General features: G+C 48.0%; 1 long non-coding RNA gene across 1 annotated transcript in view; it reads left to right on the forward strand.

Moving 5' to 3' along the window:
- LOC146173708 (uncharacterized) overlaps window positions 1-19,778 on the forward strand; it is a 71,506-nt gene extending 51,728 nt beyond the window's left edge. The window contains exons 2-3 of the long non-coding RNA XR_014702106.1: window positions 13,265-13,525; window positions 19,652-19,778. This is a non-coding gene — a long non-coding RNA (uncharacterized LOC146173708). The remainder of the gene's footprint in view (window positions 1-13,264; window positions 13,526-19,651) is intronic.
- Window positions 19,779-20,087: the final 309 nt, after the last annotated feature.

Here is a 20,087-nt window from a genome sequence, read left to right on the forward strand (position 1 = left end):
CTCGTGCGTGATGGAATTTCCCTCTTTGATCTTGTCGCGCGCGGTTCACCGCGGAGGAGAAATTTCTCCGTACTTAAAAATAAAATAGAAAGAATTGGAAAGTTACTGCAAAAAAAAATAAAAAAAAAATGCCGACTGACAAAGCTGGCACGCGAAGAGTCACGGTAAGGGCATTTGGTCTGAAGTTCGAACACAACTGAATAATAACTTTGAAAAGCAGACGGCCCCAAGCATCGGAGCGACATAAAGGAGCAGACATCTTGCTCAAAGAAAAGAAACATGTCTTGAAGAAAAACACAGTCACGAGGTGAGAAAACGACGTCGCAATTCGAACACGTCAAAAAAGAAATGGTTACAAAAGTTCAGCACAGTAACGTATAAAGCAAGACGCATCCTGCGGAACTTCATTTTGAAGCAAGCTTCCTCCGAGGCGATCAAGATGGCGACCCCGTGAAAGGAAAGCAGACGGCGTCGTCGGGGTCTGCTCTGTGCAGACGAAAAAGAAGGCGGGCAGGAAGGCTGGGGTCGTCTGCAATAGACATCCTCCGAGCGGGCCGCGGTCCGAGGACTCCGTGCCTTGAAAACCTTCTAACCTAGTGACCTTGAGCAGCTGCCGCTGACGCGTGCCGTTCAATAGCTTTCTAGGGTCTTTCTTTTGCTCCTTCTTTCTCACTCACTCTCTCGCTTTGTTTGCCATCAGGTTATGCAACGTTACGTTACTCTGGTGCGGGTTTCTTCTCCCTGCTTCCGGTCCCGTTGACGTAACATCCGCAGTGGCTCGCGTCGTCTGCTTTCTTGCTGTGTCACCTTTTTTTGCTAGAAGTTTAACACGCCTGATGAGGCAGACGACGCGACCGAAGCGCTCAGCTAAAAATAACGTGAGACCAATCCAAATAAGCATTCAAAAATGGGGGATTTCGCTTCTCGATAAAACGCGTATCTTTGGTTGTTTCTTCTTAATTCTGCATGCGCTGGCGCATGAGCCGAAGAAACGATTGTAAATTCCAAATTTGTCAATGTTATGCATTTTTGTATTCTTTTTATTTGTTTTTATGCTAATGTATGCCTTTCTCACCGTTGTCTCCCCCCCCCCCCCTCCCCTATGTAATGTCCCTGATAGGGATCTTTAAGGGAATAATAAATGATGATGATGATGATGATGAATGAGAGGGAATGGCTGAAGAGTCAGTTTTCTTCTTCTTTTATATATTTTTTAATGGGAGTGCCTTAACGCCGTCCTTTAAACAAACCGTGAAAAGTCTCAGCGGAGTGAAACATGGGAGTGGGTCTTCAATCAAGATTATAAATCGACGCTGACACGACGACATATTAATGGACTACACCCTTTGGGACGACATCCCCAGGTGTTTGCACGGAGACATGCAGCTCCGTACCGTTATCGGCGTTTTTTATACACTTCCGGTGTTTGCTCCAGCTATAGCCTAATGGACGGAAAGGGTTGCATTAACGGAGCCAGAACTTCCTGAAAGTGTAAGTTTGTTTGTGCACATGAAAGGGGCAGGTGATTTCTCTTCCTTTTTTTTTTTTTTTTTCCCACAGCATTATCTAAATGGGGTGTCATAAGAACGCGTGTCTATTGAACAGGGCCTTATAATTAATGCCGACATGACAATAGCGCTCCTTCCGCGGGGCCTCTATAACAACCTTGCACGTTTCTATTCCTTTTCGTGCTTACGTTGGAAAGCGTCGACTTAAAATGAGTGCCAACATCTGTTACATGAGAAAAGAAGAGTGCTTACCTAACATCTGTCCCGTGAAACTTAAAACGCTTGAAGTTTTGCGACTTCCTCAAGCAAACAAAAGGCCGAGTAGGAAAGTAAGCAATGCATTTCAGAGTTGCCGGTGTGTAAGGCGAGGACACGAGCTCTCGATGCATTTTTTTTTCTCAAGGGGGGGGGGGGGGGGGGGGGGGGGAGGGGAGAGACAAGGAAGCCGATCTCGTGTGCACCAGAAGATAAGATGGAATGGGCGTAAAAGATCATTCAGCTATTTCTGTTGAATACTTGTAGTCGATTATGATTTCCATTTTGTTGCATAATTGCAGTCTATTATATATTTTATCCCTACAGCATCCTCGCATTTTTGCGGTGGCCGCCTATTATAGTGCATTAAGAGGCGCAAGCTTGGTTTTTCGCTAGAATTGCCAGCAGCTTGGGTACGTACAACCGCGCGGTCAAACGATGGAAAAATGCTATCGGTAGGAAAATAACAGAAATGGGCCACGAATGGGACTGTATAACACTTTATTACAGGTATAGGCTCAATACACCAGCCCGAAGAGTGGCGTACACGAAAAAAAAAAAAAAAAGAAAACGGCTTGCGACTTTTCATTAACGTTCCAAGCGCGTAATCGTACATTTCATAATCGAGACCCTGCGAAAACTCCGTCTGTGTGAAAAAAAGAAAGAAAGAAAAAAAAAAAAAACACGCGCGACAATTTCGGTTTCAATGGAATTCCTTAAATATAATTCGAAATGGCCTTTACGCGAAGTTTCACCTCTCAGATGCCCTGGAAAAGGAATTTTTATTGAGTTAAGATTTCACTGCCATGCTCAGCACCTCATATGCAATGATCGATTTCATCCAATAAAAATTTAAGTCCGACTCCGTGGTCTATTATGATATATTTTTTTTTCTGCTCCCCCTGCAAAAAAGTTTAGAATACTGCAAGCAAAACAGGACATTTATTTCCAGCCATTGCTTCTACGCGTTACGATTGATCAAATATATACTCACCGGCCAGTAATGCGTTATTTATTGGTTTGTATGGAGTGAAAGGCGCAATTCTCCAGGTAATCCGTCTTCGGTGTTGTCGGCGTTAGCGTTGTGAGATAAAAATCACCTCTGGCAGGGGGTAGTCGACAGTGACATTAAAACTGTGCACGAGCTCGGGCTGGGCCGGGCCGGGCCGCAGGCCGGTCTCTAACCGTTCGGAAACTCTGCCTCGGGCTCGGCCCTGGCCAGGGTAAATTTGTCTCGGGTGGGCCGGCCCGGGCTATACCCAGTCCTGAGTACCTAGGCTTATAAAATGTGTCGTTTATTTGCATATATGATGACTTCGTCGAATTCTGGCAAACCAGCAGCGGTCTTTATGAGGGCATTCGCTGGCATTCGTGAGTGTATACTCTCGCTCTGGCGCTAAAACAACTCGAGAAAATTAGATCTGCCTCCTCCGTTTTGCGACATGGTCACTGGCGGCGAGCCAACAACGACACCTAAAGACATTGCATTCGTCACAAAATAAGAACACGCGCTGAGCTGAATTTGAGCGGCACAACGATTCAGACGTACCGTAATTCGCGTACAGATGGCGATCCTGATACTAAAGATACCAACGATCAGCGCCATCTTGCAGCGCAAACTCATCATGATCATCGGCATCATCAGCCTGCGTATACTCACTGCAGGGCGAAGGCCTCTCCCATACTCCTCCAATTAACCCGGTCCTGTGCTAGCTGCATCCACTTGACCCATGCGAACTTCTTAACCTCGTCCGCCCAACTAATTTTCTGCTACGCTTTCCTTCTCTGGGTATCCAATTCGTTACCCTTTCCGACCATTGATTATCCTCTCTACGCGCTACATGCCCTGTAGCGTGAACTACTGGGCTTCAATTAGAGGGCTTTGATTGACCCCATGTCACCATACTTGGACGAAGCATTTGCGCCACACCTATTACAAGGTAGCGTTTAGGGCTTGCTCGGCCGAACACCCTGCCGTACCCCAAAATTAAAAAAAAATGTCGAGAAAAAAAAAACAACACGTTACTTCTTATCAAGATTGTGACGCACCGTTCCTCTTCTCATTTAGCATCCACCTGATAGTCGTGTTTGGGATAGGGATCCGAACCGACAACATATGTACAGGGTCGCTTATTCTTAGAGTGAACACACGAACACGTAGCCGCTCTCTTCCGAGCGTCAGTGCGTCCTATATCCGACTGCGAGCGGAAGGCTATACATGACAACACATTCGAAGACCCACGCCCCGGTCCTTCTTTGCCTGCACCCCTTCGGTTCGGCATGCAGCCGTGTCACCAGGAATTGGGCTTTAAAAGGCAACTCCGGAGGTTTTTTGACATTCGAATATTGTAGTGAAACTTTTACCACAGGTTCGTCTCTCCTTCCTGACGCATTTCACAAAATTTGGGCGCCGTACGATAATACATTCACGCGCAATACGGCTTTAAAATATGCCGTTTTCATGGCTTAAGTTGAGAGTATTTCTGCGGGCAACACTGAGTTTCTGACGTCACAAACAGTATACAGGGGTTAATGTCCACTTCCCGCGTGATTATGAAATTGTGAGGCTTATATTGAACTACGTCAGACATTTTATGCAGTGCATCATGATTTCCATACTTTATTTTCACCATCCAACGCACGTACGAGTGTTTTTCTAATACTGAGCGTGACGTCACCGTTTCGTCGACTGGAACGTCGTTTCTGGCCGTGAAAGCAGTTTCGGTTTCGATTTGCTGTTTTCTCTTTTTTTTTTAAAATACTTTTAATTGGAATTTTGAAAAACGGTTTTTTGTGTTGGAGTCAGGACGTGCCGAGGAATGTAGTTCAATTAAAAACACAAAATGATTAAAGAGAGCGACCACCTCCTCCCGGGTTCACCCTACACAAGAATGGACGGCTCTGCATGTGCCTCCATATTGCAGTCCTCTTATTACAAGTGTAGGTGTTCACCGAGAAGTGAGGGAGATAGTGCGCTTTCTTCTTCCCCAAAATCAAACCAACTTAAAACTTTGCCAAACTCTGTGTCTCAATGCCGAAAATAAGCGAAAATAAAAGGTGCTGTAGAAGGCGCTGTCGCGTCTGCTCTTATAGGTGAAGCTTACTGAGCTTCCTCTTAACTTTTCCACCTCCACTAGAACTATACGTGTTCTTTGGAAGCTATTATGGCTCAAGTTAGGCTGAACGTATGCATATGGTGAAATGGAGCTATGCTACCATATTATCATCATCTTCGTAGTGAAATCCACTTCCCCAGTAATATTAATAACAGAAATTTCAAAAAATTCACCGGAGTCTCAGCTGTCTAGTTCTTTATTATCCAGAATCAACAGCGTTGTGCAGGCATTAGGAGTAGAACTACATGGCCAGCTCCGTTGCACCCACATTAACCAACCTAACCATGTGAACCAAGGCCACAAATGACGCACGCGCACTTAGCGCTAGTGCCTATTTAAGGCTAAGCTCTACCGGCGGAGCTTCCGCCTTGTCACTCACACAGGCGTTGAACACAGGGTCAAACTTAACTTCCGCTACAGAGCATGACGCCAATTCGTGGCGCGTGCCACGCTGCCCACGCTGAATTTTAACGCCAGCATTAAGTTTCAAATGTGGCGCCCCCTCACTGCCCAAACTCGCCGTATGCGCAGCAGACGACACATACGGCAAGCGGGCCTGCGTAGCAGACGACGCGCGGTTCTTGGGGGCGTTCCAGTCACGCGCCTCAAAAGTGAAAGTAGCGCTTTGTAACGGTCACACCGGCTGCCGAAAGGCTTGGTGAGCTGAAGAGGTTGCGGGCGAAAAGCATAAATAAAACGGCCGTGAGTACTACGCATGCCGAAGACATGTGCACGGTGTAAAGCGGAGCCCTGCGTAGCAGACGACCCGCGTAGAGTAAGCCAAGCTGCGCAGCAGACGACGAGTGCTGCCGTCGGAAGCGTGTCGGCCACGCGCCCTAAAAGCAAAAGTGATACTTTGTGGCGTCACGTCGACTTCGACGGCCCAAAGGCTTGAAGAACTGAAGAGCGCGCTGAAGGAAACGGATAAACAAAAAGTAGCGTGAGTACTACGCGACGCTCCGGGAAGCGAAACACGGCGAGAAAGGAGAGATGCCCCACCGGTTTAAAGCGCCCGGCAGCCGAGTCGAAAAGCGAAAGTCAGTTCGCCAGCTGCTTGCAACTTGTGGCCTGGCGCAGCATCTTGAATCCTGGACCACACGGCTTCCGGTACACACCACCGCTCCGGCAGCAGCGGCAACGCGCGACGACGCAGGAGAAAATCTTTAAAAAAGCCAGTGAGGGTGGGAGAGGCACTCCGCCCATAGGGACTCAAAAAACAGCTTTGTTGCTACCAGCAGTCGATGAAAAAAGAAGAAAGAAAAGAACGAAAAAGACGTAAAAGACGGTCGCGCAAGTTACCCCCACGAATCACGCATACGCCACGGTGAGTCGTCTGCGACACATTGCGCACAAGCGGAGCAGCCCCCAAGAAGCAGTTGACGGTGTAAAGAAAAAAGTGTATGGAAAAAGAAGAAGAGAAGCTCAGTGGCGACAGAACATGTGTCGCCCTTTAAATCCTCGGACGGAAGTCAAAGGGACTCAAACATCTACAAAATGGAAAAGGAATGTCCCTAAGTAAAGAAAAGTAGAAGTCAGCGGGGAGAGGCACCCAAAGATGGCAGAAGAGGGGCGAAGATCGCAGCAGCAGAAGACAGGAAGGGAAATCAGGTGCGAAGCAGACGAAGATGTCTTCCGTGCCACCGGAAGAAGTGGGCGACGTCACTTCCTGCAGGTCTCCTTCCCCGGCGGTCGCAAGTGTCGACAGCTGGCAGATATCGTCGGCAGGTCGGTTGATGGAAGGACGCCGCATAACGGTTCTTTTTTGCCGCGCCCCGGAGCTGTATTCGAAATGAGATCACCAGAAGTAAATAGACAGGATGAAGGAATAAGAAAGAAAAAGTGAGACCGAAGAGCCGTTATCTTTCCGCTAGATGACTTTCCCCTTGACGTTGAAGAATGGTTTTGACGCGTGCCGAATTTCTTATGCATGAACAAACATGAGTTGTTCAGAGAGGACTCGTGTATTGCTTGCAGTGACAAGCACGCAGAGTTTGGAGATCGGCGCACGCGACATTGATAACGGAGTTTTATGGCGTTAATTGAGATGCGAAAGATTCAGCTACGCGACATAAACTCGACACCCCATTGGCTGCGAAACTTGTTTTCAGACCGACCTGTATAACCCAGAGCTCTTCGTTGGGGTCAACAAGCTTTCATCCGCGCGGATTAGAAAGTCTGACTCTTTAAACATGATGCTTCAGTTTCTTTGAGGGCGGACACGGCAAGGGAGCGAAAGTCACACAAGGGGTTTGTATTCGATATCTGGAGGCGTAGAAGTGCCAAGCGCTGCAAAGAAACAGCAATGATTTAACACACAGGAAGCAAATTTATTTTCACATTTAACTTGGGTAAGAAATCTAGGCGGTCGTGAATTTGAGAGTGAAACTATACGAAAAAAGAAGCAATACTATGTTTCTCTTAAGAACAGTAACTGATTGCTGGTTGCTTGATGGGCCTCCTTACTGCCAGTTCCATTCCACCCATGTATACCTGTTTCATATTTACAATTTCTATCGCATTTTTGTTTTCCGGCATTATTTTCTAAGGTAGGGTCGACGCTGAGTTGAGTTTTAGAAAATAAATTATACAATGTATTAGAATGCAGATTGGAAGAAAACTAAAGAACAGCAGTTAGTCAGCGGCGTTCTGTATTACTCCGCTGACCAGCCACAGCAGAAAGCGAAATCGGTTTTTTTGTCACGTGACAGCATCAAACGAGCTAGGGCTCTGAAATTCTTAAACATACAATTTAGTCTGGAGGTTAGTTTTTTGTTCGGCAAAGGTTTTAACCTCGGGTTACTTTTTATGGCAGATGAATTCTGCTTGGTGGTCACTGCGAGCCGTGCGTAGTTGAATCCGTCTAGAATATTCGAAGATGTAAACTCAATAATTGATACGGAGACGTCCAAGTCCGATCGCAGATCCATCGCCACGAGTAGGCCGTTTATGATTTCTTGCACGCTCTCTGAAAACAATCACGATCAATTTGAAGGTGCATTATCACTTCAGGGTTAACTACTCAGATTAAACTGCTGGAATAAGGTTTATTTCGCGAGAACAAACGAATGAATGCGTGGGCTTAGGTAGCCGATTGATCCCCCGTCTTGTCTTGCACTGTCGTGTTTGCTGCGGACTAAGCGGCCGTGACGTCGCGAAAAATTTATTTGTCCAATTCGCCGGAACGAACATGATAACCCTCATTTACATACACCGTTGTCCTGCAACAAATTGCACGACAACAGGGACTAATTATAGCAGTATCGGTTTTTGCAGGACCACTTTGAAAACATATCTTAAGAAGTAGAGACGTCAATGATCGTTCATTTGGATGTTTTTCTCCTTCGAAATGATGCGTCAGACAACGGTATTCGTAGATCATCACATAGAGTTTGCCTGCGCCCGCTGTATGGCTTCCAAATAAACTTTTTTTCTGTATGTGTCTCAACCTTTAGTTTCAACCACGTAACAAGCCGGGGTCGTAAATGCGCTCAGTGAACGTTCCCGCTTCACGAGGCATACAAAAACTGCGATAAATTATCTTACACTGATCATGCGCACTCACGCCCCGCTATTACCCTAGTCCCTTAACTGATAGTGTCCCGCTATTCTAAAACTTGTTATTAAGGATAAATTACTTATCTGCTCCATCGTTCCATCTTTACTGACACCACTTGCATGATTGCAAATAGAGAAGGCACAACAAAAGTTTGGTGTCCCTACCCCCTCTCAGAACATTTACAGCATGCCCTCTTCCCGCAGTCTCAATGTTCTGCTGGACACAATAAACAATTTTATGAATAGATCGACGCGTCTGCAGGATCTATGCAAAATAATTTTAAATCTTAAAAAGGAAATAAAGAATTACGCAACTTTTTTTTTCCAGTGGTGTAGTTGGTTAACGGGCTCTCCGCAGCATTTATGTAAAAAAAAAAAAAATAACGTATTAACCCGCTCTACTGTTTATATCTAAAACGTGCGCTATTACGTTTATTTCTACTGCTTTTCTAGTCTTCGAATTTCGATCTTTTTCGGGGTACTCTCTCATGAACACAGGTCAGCAACCTAATGAGTTTTCAACCCAACCTCATGCGGTTGGGCACAAATCAGACCAGCCATCTTGTCACCGACAGCAACAGAACACTGAACCATTGTCTGTCTGATACGCAACTATAGCCTTCGATGGATAATAAAGAAATAATTATTAGAGCTACAGTTATAACTTTACATTATCATGAGCCCAAATAGTTAACGTTGAACAAGAGAGGGCAACCTCATGAGGTTGCCTACCTCTGCTCATGAATTGTTCGTCTCTTCCTCTTGAAAGGTATAGCACAGCGCGCTGCTGATACTGCCAATCAGGGCCCAGGCAGACTAGTAGCCACCGTGCGAGCCCTCGACGACCGGTGCGAGCCCCGAAAGAGGGAGCGGAGAGGGAGCACGCGCGTCGCGTCCGACCACGACAGCTGCGGCAAGGAGACGGTGGCAGCCTCTCCGCCGCCGCCCCATGCGGCTGCTGCGTCTTCTTGCGGCCGCTTTCGCCCCCTCCACTGTGTGGGAGGAGGGTGGCCAAGAAAACGCACACCCGGCGTGTGCCAGGCCGAGCGGAAACGACCTGGCCAGCTTCCGGCCAGCGACGCACTCTGCTTCCGGCCTGCGCGTAACACCGAGGGACCCGAAGGAGGTGTCGCCGTCTCCGGGATTTTTTCGGAGCGCAGGCGCGGCGTATTTTCTTGCATGACCGATACGAGGTTGAATTTGATGAGATTTTCGATATTTGATAGGATACGATTTCCGCGTGGGAACGAGTTCTCCAAAGGGAAATCATATGGGCAAAGTGAAGCGATAGGAAGTGAACAGCGCAGTTCGGTGCACTGAACATAATCGATTAACGATACGTTATAGGCAAAATTAGGAGGGGGGAATGGGCTCAGGGAAGGACACAAAGCAGATTCCGGATGGTCCCCCCCCCCCCCCCTCCTCCGGAAACGGAAGGGATACTAAACTCAGAGAAACATGGCCGGCTGCGGCAGAAAGTCACGGTGAGGAGTTCGAGATTAAGGAATTCACTGGGCTCGCAGCTGGTGTCGGTCTGAGATAGTTGTGAGAGGTGTTCGTCGTGCAGCGGACAGTGATGGCGCCAATGACGATTGGGATATCATGTGCTGCTTATTGGCCGGACCATAGTTTAGAGTCTCGACGGCTCTAACATCAGCGAGCGTCACCGTCCAAAAAGAACGACGTATGCTGGTTAAAACATCGTAAGAGACCGTTAACTGTTTGCTAGCATGACGTCAATTCTCACACATCTTGGAAGGACCGATAATAACACTTTTTTTGTTTGCTTTCTTAACGACTTTTCTCTCAACAGCATGCTACCGCTCGGCACAACACTGTGCGAACAAAAAAAATTCCGAGCAGTGTTGATATCAAAATGGGCCGCTAGGATTCAAGGGTATCCTCAACACTGCCCGTCGGAGACCTCGCCGAAAGCTTTGCACGCAAGACGCTTCCAGATACGAAAAAGAGCGCACAAACAAACAAGCAACCTAAGACTCAAGGTGGGGGATCCTAGTTCATTCATAAACTTTCTTCGGGGTGGAGCCACAACCGATTCCCATTCACAACGGCCGAGGCCCGTCTACGAGCGTGGCTCGAGTAGGACTCGGTGGGTGGAGGGTGAGTTCAAGCATGGCTGGCTACGGGGCGAGGCACTGCTTGGCGAAGCGTCGGCGGTGGCAGTTCCTTCTGCAAGCTCGTTCCGTCTTCGTTCTGTTCATTCCACTTTTTATTCTTTACGAGGAAGACTAGATGAGACCAACGAGCGCCAAGTATATTCTGACCCGCCTTCACACTGAGCCACATTGATATGAAGAGAAAAAAAAATGGGGGGGGGGGGGGGGGGGGGAGGGATATAAAAAAGAAGCACAAAGGAGAACCAGCGCTGCTCACGCGAGCAGTAGCAACAGGCAGAGGTTGCACCTGCTTCCGCGAGCGCCATCCAGCGGCTGGTGCACGCAATGCGACGCGGAGCGCGACCGGAAGTCACAGGGGCGCCCCCTGTTCTGGCGATGGGTTCGTTAGGTCGGATCACCTCCCCCTGCTCTGATCTCTCTCTTTGGGGACGTTGCATTCGGGTTTAGTATTTTTTTGTTTGTTTGTTATTATTTGGAGGTGCTAGACCTCCTTTTTGACACCTGCCCGGGAGCGCGACTGTCCTACGTCGAAGTGCGTAACGAAGTTGCCACTTTGCTGGAGGCGGGCATCATTTTGCTCCATAGAAGGCACGTTAACGGACTAACGGACCCGCTCGCTTTAGTTCTGGAGACAGACTACTCCGACCAAGACTTAGAAGAAAATAGAATACGCAACAGGAATGAGTCGATATATGATTAGAAGAGGTACAGTAGTTGTTTCAGTCGCGGTACACACCTACTCTGAACAATATTGTTCAGTTCAATTGTTCTTCATTGTTCAATGAACAATATTTGTTCATGTAAAAGGGCACTGGTGTTTACTACCGGTTCGCGTACCACGACTGCCAGTTTCAATTATGTAACGCGTGAAACATTTTAGAAGGAAATTTCGTGCTCCCTTCAAGTTTGCCCGCGCCGGTACGTACCTATGTAGGAAGTATTTATTGCACCGCCTTGGTGGCTCCCATGTTGCGGCGGCCGACTGCTGAACTCAAGTACGCTAGATCGAATTCCTGCCGCGGCAGCGCCGCTTTTCGGTGGAGGCGAAAAGCAAGGTGTCCTTGTACTTTGAGATGTGAGTGCGCGTTAAAGAACCCCAGGTAGTCTAAATTTCCGGAGCCCTCCACTATGAAGTCTCTCATAGTCGCTTGGTGACGTTAAAACCTGCGAACTAAACCAAATCAAACCAAACCAGAAACATTAATTCGTAATGCACTCTTGCTAAGCCGTGCACTGACCAGTACTTTTATTTTCGTTTTCATAAATGGGTGCGCAGCGTTTCAATACTCCCAGGTAGATGTCTCTACTTAGATGCCTAGTTGAACAGCCGCCATCTTGGGTCGCGTTTCATTTTTCACGACGTCATCCAAGCAGATTCCTTCAACGCAACCTGAGCATCGACGCAGGCTACTATTCTGTCTAAACATGGCGAATCGCGGACATTTTTATCTGCTGAACGAATAAGCACCATCCTTGAAATGTGACTCGTTCCCTTAATGCGTGCGCAAGATAGCGGCTGAATGAGCAGTCTTCATGGACGTGACATTAATAACACTGCATGTTCTTGTGCATGTGCAGGAGGGAAGCGTGCGGCTGAGAGCTTTAGTAAAAGTGGACGCTGTTGATTTGTTTTTGTGCCTTGCTTTTATATACTGAAACTCGTCGCTCTTTTGATACCCCATCGGGTGGTAGGATGGCTGGCGTACGGCATGCAGGTGGGTTTCTCTCTTCCGTACCGAACTTTTCCATGCGATTTCGGTTCATCTTTATCATCTCATAAAAAAATAAAAAGAAGAGAAGAACGTCGCCTGATGATGACGGCTTGGTGCCCATTGACATTAGTGCCTATGCTATTCAAACTTGTTACTGTCATTGGTTTCCTCGCCAATTGACAGCAGAAGACAGATGTAATGGCAAGCATCAGTCTTTTTTTTTTTTTCTTTTGATGTAAGGAGCCATATCGCCTTTCATCTATGTGGTTTTTAGGTTTGCAGATTTTTGTTGTTGTCATTTTTGTGTTCACTGGACCGTTTTGACTGGTACATCCGAGCATCAATACGATAAAAGAGTCATGGTTTCGGTAACGTCGTCTTCCATGAGTAGGCCGAGCAGTATGGTCGGCTGCAATACACTGACCGACAGTCGATTTACACTGGGGTGGTGAAACACACTATATTATTTCTGGAGGAAATCTGCGAACATTGCAAATACGTTTTTAATCACAAAGTTTAAAAATCTCAACAGTATATTAGTTTTCCAAAGAGTTCAGCTTTTATGTCGTGAGGTGTGGTGAGGCGCGAACGAGTAAATATGTTTCAATATGCGAACATGTAGACATCTGCTATTACGTCCATGGAGGCCTCTTGCTAGACTATAAATAATCGGAACGCACCTAATGTGAATTGAAGTAAAGCTGGCGTACAGGAAAAGTTCGGGTCGATAAGCGCGTTTTTAAGTCCGGCTGAAGTGCAAGTATTGCTCATGAAATGCGTTAAGTGCCGATTAGTCCTTTAAGTCTTAAGTTAAGGTTAGAACGTAACTTAACGCACGCACACGACGGCAAGCAGTGTGAAAGGATTTGCGCGAAAGTACGTGATCCATTAAGTGCATTTTTGAGGTTATTAAACCCATTGGATACTCGGGTTCAAATAAAGTGTTTGCTTTTATTTTGCTCGCAACTGTCCCTCTGCAGCCGCGCACTTCGTTAAAATCCCGGCGCTCTTCCTACCTAGCGGAGCCTTAACCTAGCGACCCCTGTGGCGCCATCTACCGGAGGCCCCCGACAACCGATGTCACCTGCGTCCGCGAGCAGCCGGCGTCGAGAGGACTCTTCTGCATCGGAGACAAGCTGCCGCCTTCGACTTCCTGTCTATCGATGCTTGTTTGCCAGGGCCGGCGACCACGTCCTGGACAGATGTCAGGTGGCCACCGAACGACGCGGGTTGGAAACAAGGTCAGGTGTTCTCCCGGGAGAGTTCACTGATGCAGATATGACAACGCACGGCTCCACTTGCCACCAGCAGTGAGAGGGCGTAGAAAAGGGAGAATGGAAACGTGCACGCTGCAGGGAGCTTCTTCGCCGTGGTTTGTAGAAAATGCAGCTTGTTGACTACATAACCTCTATCCCTTCGTTAACGAGCTGACACAGCGCGTAACAAACAGGATCTAAATACCAGTTACGGCGTGTGCACACAGCGGAGAGGATCACTTGATTTGGTCCATGCACCCCTACCAGGCCTCGTAGAGAAAATTTCTCCCGAATTCAAAGATAATTCTGGAATTCCAGGTGTACAAAGGTGCCGTAATCGAGGATGGCAAGAAATCTTTTTTGATTACAGCTAAATTACGAAACCTCTGAGTATTTCTTAGTCATGTCTGCTTGCTCTCCTTTCTCATTTGGCAGAAAGTGTTAGCCTTAACCAGACGAGTTATGTTTCTCCTAATCTTAACACCCTCGAAGAAACTGCTTGTTGACTCCTGCAGAATATTTGGCCACTTCAAGCGTGAATGTCGTTAATTTTTTGGCTTGCAGATGGCCTCTAGTCATACAGTAACTCCTCTAGCATATATCGTCGTAAAGATATCAGAATTGAATCGCCAGCTGCTCGTCACAGATTCTGTACACTTCATGTTCTCGCTGCCCCAACGAAACAGCCAAAGAACGCTACCGATAGCAACAGTAGTGGGAATCGATCAAGATAAGGTCATGGTATGCCTAATGAACACCATACCCACGTGCTAGGGAATGCAGGTGCGGGGCGACCGCAGGGGTCGAGAGATGGCGCCACCCTGACTCTCGGAGGTTGAGATTGCGCAAGGCGAAAGCGGGGATAAACGCGCGACACCCAACAGCGCGCGCAACGCCAGGTGTCTTTATCGGGATCCAGATGGCTTGTCCCTCTAATCAAGAGCGTTGGCAGGGCCGGCAACGCCAAACCGCAGGGCGCCACCCCAGCAGCAGAGACACCTCTCGTTTGCGGTCGACGAAGAGCAATTAGCCTTGTTTCGGAACGAAGGGACAGACGTGTGCATAATGGAGGTGACGCGATGGGAGATCGCGGTCGCCGATAGCTCGACTGTCGGTAGCTGCCTGCCGGCGAAGTCTGCTGTCAGTGCTGATCATTTGCATTTCTAGGACTAGTAGCCCCGGTACTGCGTGGTCTCACACGTCCGCTGAGTTGCGGGAATAGTAAACGTGAACGCGAGAAAGGCGAATACGTGAGAGAAGAAGACAGCACGATACAAGGGTGTTGTCACTTCTCTTACGTCTTCGTTTCTTTTGCGTACGTACCAAGCTATAGCCCAACTTCTCATGTTAGGAAACGTATTCTGGATAAATTGTGAAAATCGAATAGTGAACGACCATTTCTCGGGCCTGTATATACGGCCGCATTTTGCTCACCACGTGTGCATAACGCGCGCGCGAGCACACCTACCAGTTTTTGTTCCATAGCTCTCTGCGTTGTTCTCATCTTAAGTATGGAGCCCTTTCCGTTAGCCTCCATGTTTCAGCCTGCGAATGAGTACTGGTAAAATACGCTTTTCTCTTGAGTAATACCGCTCAACTGCCGTTCATGACTTTAGAATACGCGCCAAATGCACTTCTCCAAATTATTATATAGTTGTTTCGTGGTCCGGATTTGTGATCTGAACCTGCCATAAGTACACGTATTTCCTTATCGCCTTTATTGGCTCGCTACCTATCTAAAGCCCATTCCCTTCCAAGACAGCTAACATTAAAGCCTTATTAGCTTCATTAGGCGAAATTACGCGGGCGACCATCGTCGTTGCTGTCGTTGAGGCCGAGGTATTGTCCCAAAACGATGGCGTTGCAAGAACCATCGTCTAACAATCAAAGCAGCGAATGCGATGACGGTATGTATAACAGATACATCTGTTGCAAGCAGCCCCTGCCACAACTGGTGAAGATTGACACAGATGGCATATTCCTATGTGTAGCCACTTACTTGACCCTGACTGATCTTCATCGTTTTTAGGTTAAGACCGTACAATCAAATGGACAAGAAAGACGCTGCACTAGGCTTATTCTATATGACGGCACCAGAACTCTTTACGAGTTGTGCTCCCCACCTTCCTCTAGTTTAGTTGTTTTTGCTATTTTCCTATATTTATGGGGGCAGACCTTCCAGGTGCGGAAGGGTTTGCTTAGTAGCGAATCCGCTTTACAACGGGCGAATTCAACGAAATTGGAATAGTAACGCGTCAGAGCGCTAGATGGTTTTCTTGCATTGGGGTTGAAGCTCCGCGAGTTGAAGTGATCCGTGCGCCCTGACCTTCATCGGCTCTTTTATTATTTATTCATTTCGGTGTGCCAGCTTACTTAAATAAACCTCACCTTCTTTTCTGCTCCTTTTCCCTATCACGGCGGCCTTCCAGAAACGAAAACAACCGGCGTAGGGGTCACCGGGAGGTTGGTCAAGCGAAAAGACTTCATCAGCTGAGGAGGCCAAGAAAAAAAAGAAAGAGAGAGGGTGGGAACGAAGGTAGGGGGATGGCGGGGAGGTGTACACACCTTCAAAGGACGGGAGAAGGAGGGCTCAAGGTCGTTTCTACCGGAACAGACGGACGGACCGACGGACGCCATCTTGGAGACGGCTGCGTCCGCAGAGTGTAGTATTCCGGAGAAGCTGCGGAGGACCTTTAAAAACGCCAGTTCCGCCCGGAGCAAGCAATGACGGTATTGGCAGCAGCTGAAAGCCCCTCTCCTCTCTTTTCCTTCCTGGGCACACCGAAAAGCGAGGGCAATGGGGCACCACCGCGACCTCCTGCTCCGTTGCCGGAGGAAAAGTCTTTCAAGAGAGGCGCCCTTACTGGTGGTGTGGCGAGCAGCTGCTGTCCGTTCGCGCAGCTTTTGTTTGCTGTCTTCTTGTCTCGCTTCCTTCTGCGAAGGGTTCCGCAGCCCAGGCACAACACAACACTGCAACCGATTGTGTGTGCGTCTGTTTGTCGTCCGGAGCTCCGCGCAAAAGGGAACGCCAATCGCCGTCTGCCTCTCCTGGGTGTGTCCGTCGTCTGCTTCTTTGCGGCAATCTGTTCGCGTGGCGCCCGCCGTTGTCGTCTGCTTTAAAGGACCCGCCCGCGCCTGCTCCTCGCGCGTGCAGCGTCAGCTTCGTGGTGTTCTCTCCCTTTCATCTTTTTCTTTTTTTACTATAACTTCGTAGTACTAGAATAGGTTGAGTGCGCTCTGCTATAACGGGAGTGCGTGGCGCCGTCTTATGCAAGTTGCGGTGAGGAGGTGCTCTGACCCCGCGTTATCCCGAATGTTCCGTGACCGTCGTCTGCTCTAGCGTGACAACCGCGTGCGGTACCGTCTGCGTTCTGTCGTCTGCTCGTCGCTGAAGGAAAGCTTAAAAAGCACCCTTTGTGCCTCCTACGTACCTCCCGAAGCTTCAAGGTGATCTGGCTCAGAAGAACATGAAAAGGCTTCGCGCTATGACCCGCACGCATCAGCATGCGGTGAAAAAAAAAAAAAAAAAAAATAGACCAGGCCTGTTAATAATAGTAATTCGATAATTAAAACGCATGGTTAATTTACCGTATTAACTCAGCACAAGAAACAATAAAATTCGGCTTAACGGGTAACCAGGAACGACAATTGTCAGGTAATCGCTGCTGAAGCGAGGCTTTTAGCTTATTCAGAGATAGACGTGTCATTTGCGCAAAGCAGTCTTTCCTTGCCAGTAACTGTCGCCAAACTTCCGGACCAGCGTAGAAGCATTTTAATTGTACGATTTAGAATAATTGTGCAACAATAGACTAACTCAACTAAACCACACTTGGGCTCCAAGTCTAAACTTGTACACTCTCTTTCTTCTGGGCATTTATAATTCAAAGCTTTGTTATGACATTGCGTAATAGCTAGCGACGATCTCGTTATTTCAGATCAATTTAGTCTCGTTTGATATTGTATATACGGTTATAAATAACAAGGAGGGCTGAATAGGTATAAGACATCGCGGCGTTTAGATATGTTGCAGTTTCCATGGATTGCGGCGCTTCGTATGAAATTTCATACATGCTTGTAAAGCAATCACCGTCGATTTCTTCCGTTGTAAACTAGGTGAACTTTCTTACTTGCCACGTTTAAATCGAAATATAGATTGGTGGTGGTGGTACAAACTTTATTTATGAGTCGACAAGGTGAAGCACTAAATACCGCTGGAAGCAAGCATCCGCAGCACCACCTTTGTTCATCACTAAACTCAAAACCCAGAAGAAGCAAAAATGCTTGACAACTCGATCATTCCGACAAAACAGACGGCTGGCCCTGAAATCGTTCGGCGCCTGGCGCGCCCACCTCCGCGAGCCCGAAGAGGGCGCCAAAGGGGCGGCAAGCTGTCCCCTACATGGGAAGCAAAGAACATCCGGGAAAGGCTTTGTGGGTCACTCGGGATCCCGGTCAGCTATTTCGCGGTCGCACCCGCCGCTCGAGGACGCCCCTCCGGGGTCCGAACCCTATTTCGGGAAGAACCCCTTCTTCGCCCTCTTTTACCTCTATAGCTGTCCACTGGAGGACATCCGGCCGCGCTGGGTGTGCTGGCACGCGCGGGCACTGGGTCACTCGGACCCAAGCGACACCCGGCTCCCTTAACCCCGGACCTCCCGCACCCTTCCTCGGCGGTGCGGAAAAGCGCCATCTGCGGGAAGCGGCCGGTCGACATCCTGCTCGCGCTAGCGCTCCCAAGGCTCTCTCCTCTTGCGATCTGGCGCGATCTTTTAGTGCGTGCACCTTTGAGCCGCATTATCTCCCCTTGTACTGGTGGTGTGTGGCGGCGTGTCACTGACGCCAGTGTGACCCCGTCCGCGACAGTCCAGTCGCCACAGCGGTGCGCTGGAGCGAAGCGCGGGCAGATGTCGAGATAGAATACATTGTAGCAGCGTTAGGGGACTCCTGCCGCAGTGGTCCCTCTGGTCGAAGCTTGGCAAGCCTACTGCCTGTTGTCGAGTTCATGCTCAAAGAGTGAACGGTTACGGTGGGATATCACAAAATTGAAAGCGTTCGCTTCTGTTTTACAGTGATGGTTGTGTCAGGTAAAGTTTCGCGCAGATAGTAGCACCTATAGTAAATTGGTAGTAACTGTATCGGAGTGCCATTGGTAATATAAGAAAAATAGTTCGCAAGCTGCAACATAAAACAAAGTGACGTCATCACTCCGGGATCGCGCGATTACCTCCTGACTGGTTGGAATTGATAACTTGCGTGTACACACTTGCTGGCCTGATAATTTTCTATATTTAGTCAAGCGATGAAAATAACGTCGTACAATGGCTGCATTCCGGGCTGTTCAAAATTTTTAATCTTACTCGAATGTGTATCGGCACAATGAACACTATAGCAGCGTTGAATGAGCGGATAAATGACAAGGACTGGTATGTCAGAGGGCACTTTAAGACAAAACTTGAGCGAGTTTTTAGACAAGCTATCATTTTCAGACTTCCCTTGAAAGCTGCGGCATTGCAAATACGTCGCGTGAGAAAGTAGAGAGTAGGGATTTTCGCTTTGGTCACTCCATGTCTACACAGCACCGGCGCAGTGCTACGATCACAACATCGTCTAGTGCATCTGCGTGATATTACGTAACACGAGATCGGAAACGTTAAATAAATATGCCTGACACTACAAGCACTGAGGACCTCCATGAGTTCATTGCTCCTAATCGCTGCATATATGTAAAGTATACTCGCTTGCTGTGCGTAGTCAACACGCATCGTAGGTACCGAATTAGAAATTGAGAAAGCTCTCGTTCGCCTTTTTGCCAATGAACAACTTTCGCGTTATTAATGGAGGATGACGAGCTTCACGTCTGCTTTTTAAAAGCGCATACCGTATCTTGAACCGCCTAAACTCGCTGCTTCTGCTCACTAGTACGGTTTTCACAAACGGGGCTGCTTGGGCTAGCAGATTCAAGAGCACTTTATAAAGGGCTCATTACTAGTAATAACTTGGTTTGCGGGGGCATTCGCTTGTATTTTGAGTCGGGCAACCAGTCGATCCTGACAGCCACGTTGTCCTCGTTTCTGCATATTTATTCTTAACTAACAATATTTCTCATACTAGATGGTCCACACAGGCAGAAAACTAACAGCCTTTTATGAGAAGAGATATACGTCACCAGCACATTACCTGCCATCTTAAGACTGGACTGCGCGCAAGGAAAAAAAAAAAAAGAGTATTTTCAGGTGTGTTCACGGTAAGTACCAGGCAAACTACAAGTTGCTAGCAATGCAGTGTCTGGCACGCATTGAACGACGTCGAAGGCTGTCGTTTGCAGTCACTGTTAGGACAGTATCGTTATTCCGGAATATCCACTGAAGTGCAGACCTCCTAAACTAGCGGGGTCCTAGGGAGCTGTGTGCGCCAGCTTCTGTGCTTTTTTTATTATTGTTGGTTTTTGAAGGGGGCTCGCTTGCTGTGCTCGTCTGCCGTAATCACTACCATCGCTTTCTATACTGTATGCTCAATCCTGGTACCTTTCGCTGGCTTCATCTGCTCA

This window comes from Amblyomma maculatum, chromosome 11 (genome assembly GCF_055883805.1).
Source record: "Amblyomma maculatum isolate TAMU_Amacu chromosome 11, ASM5588380v1, whole genome shotgun sequence".
Lineage (NCBI taxonomy): Eukaryota > Metazoa > Arthropoda > Arachnida > Ixodida > Ixodidae > Amblyomma > Amblyomma maculatum.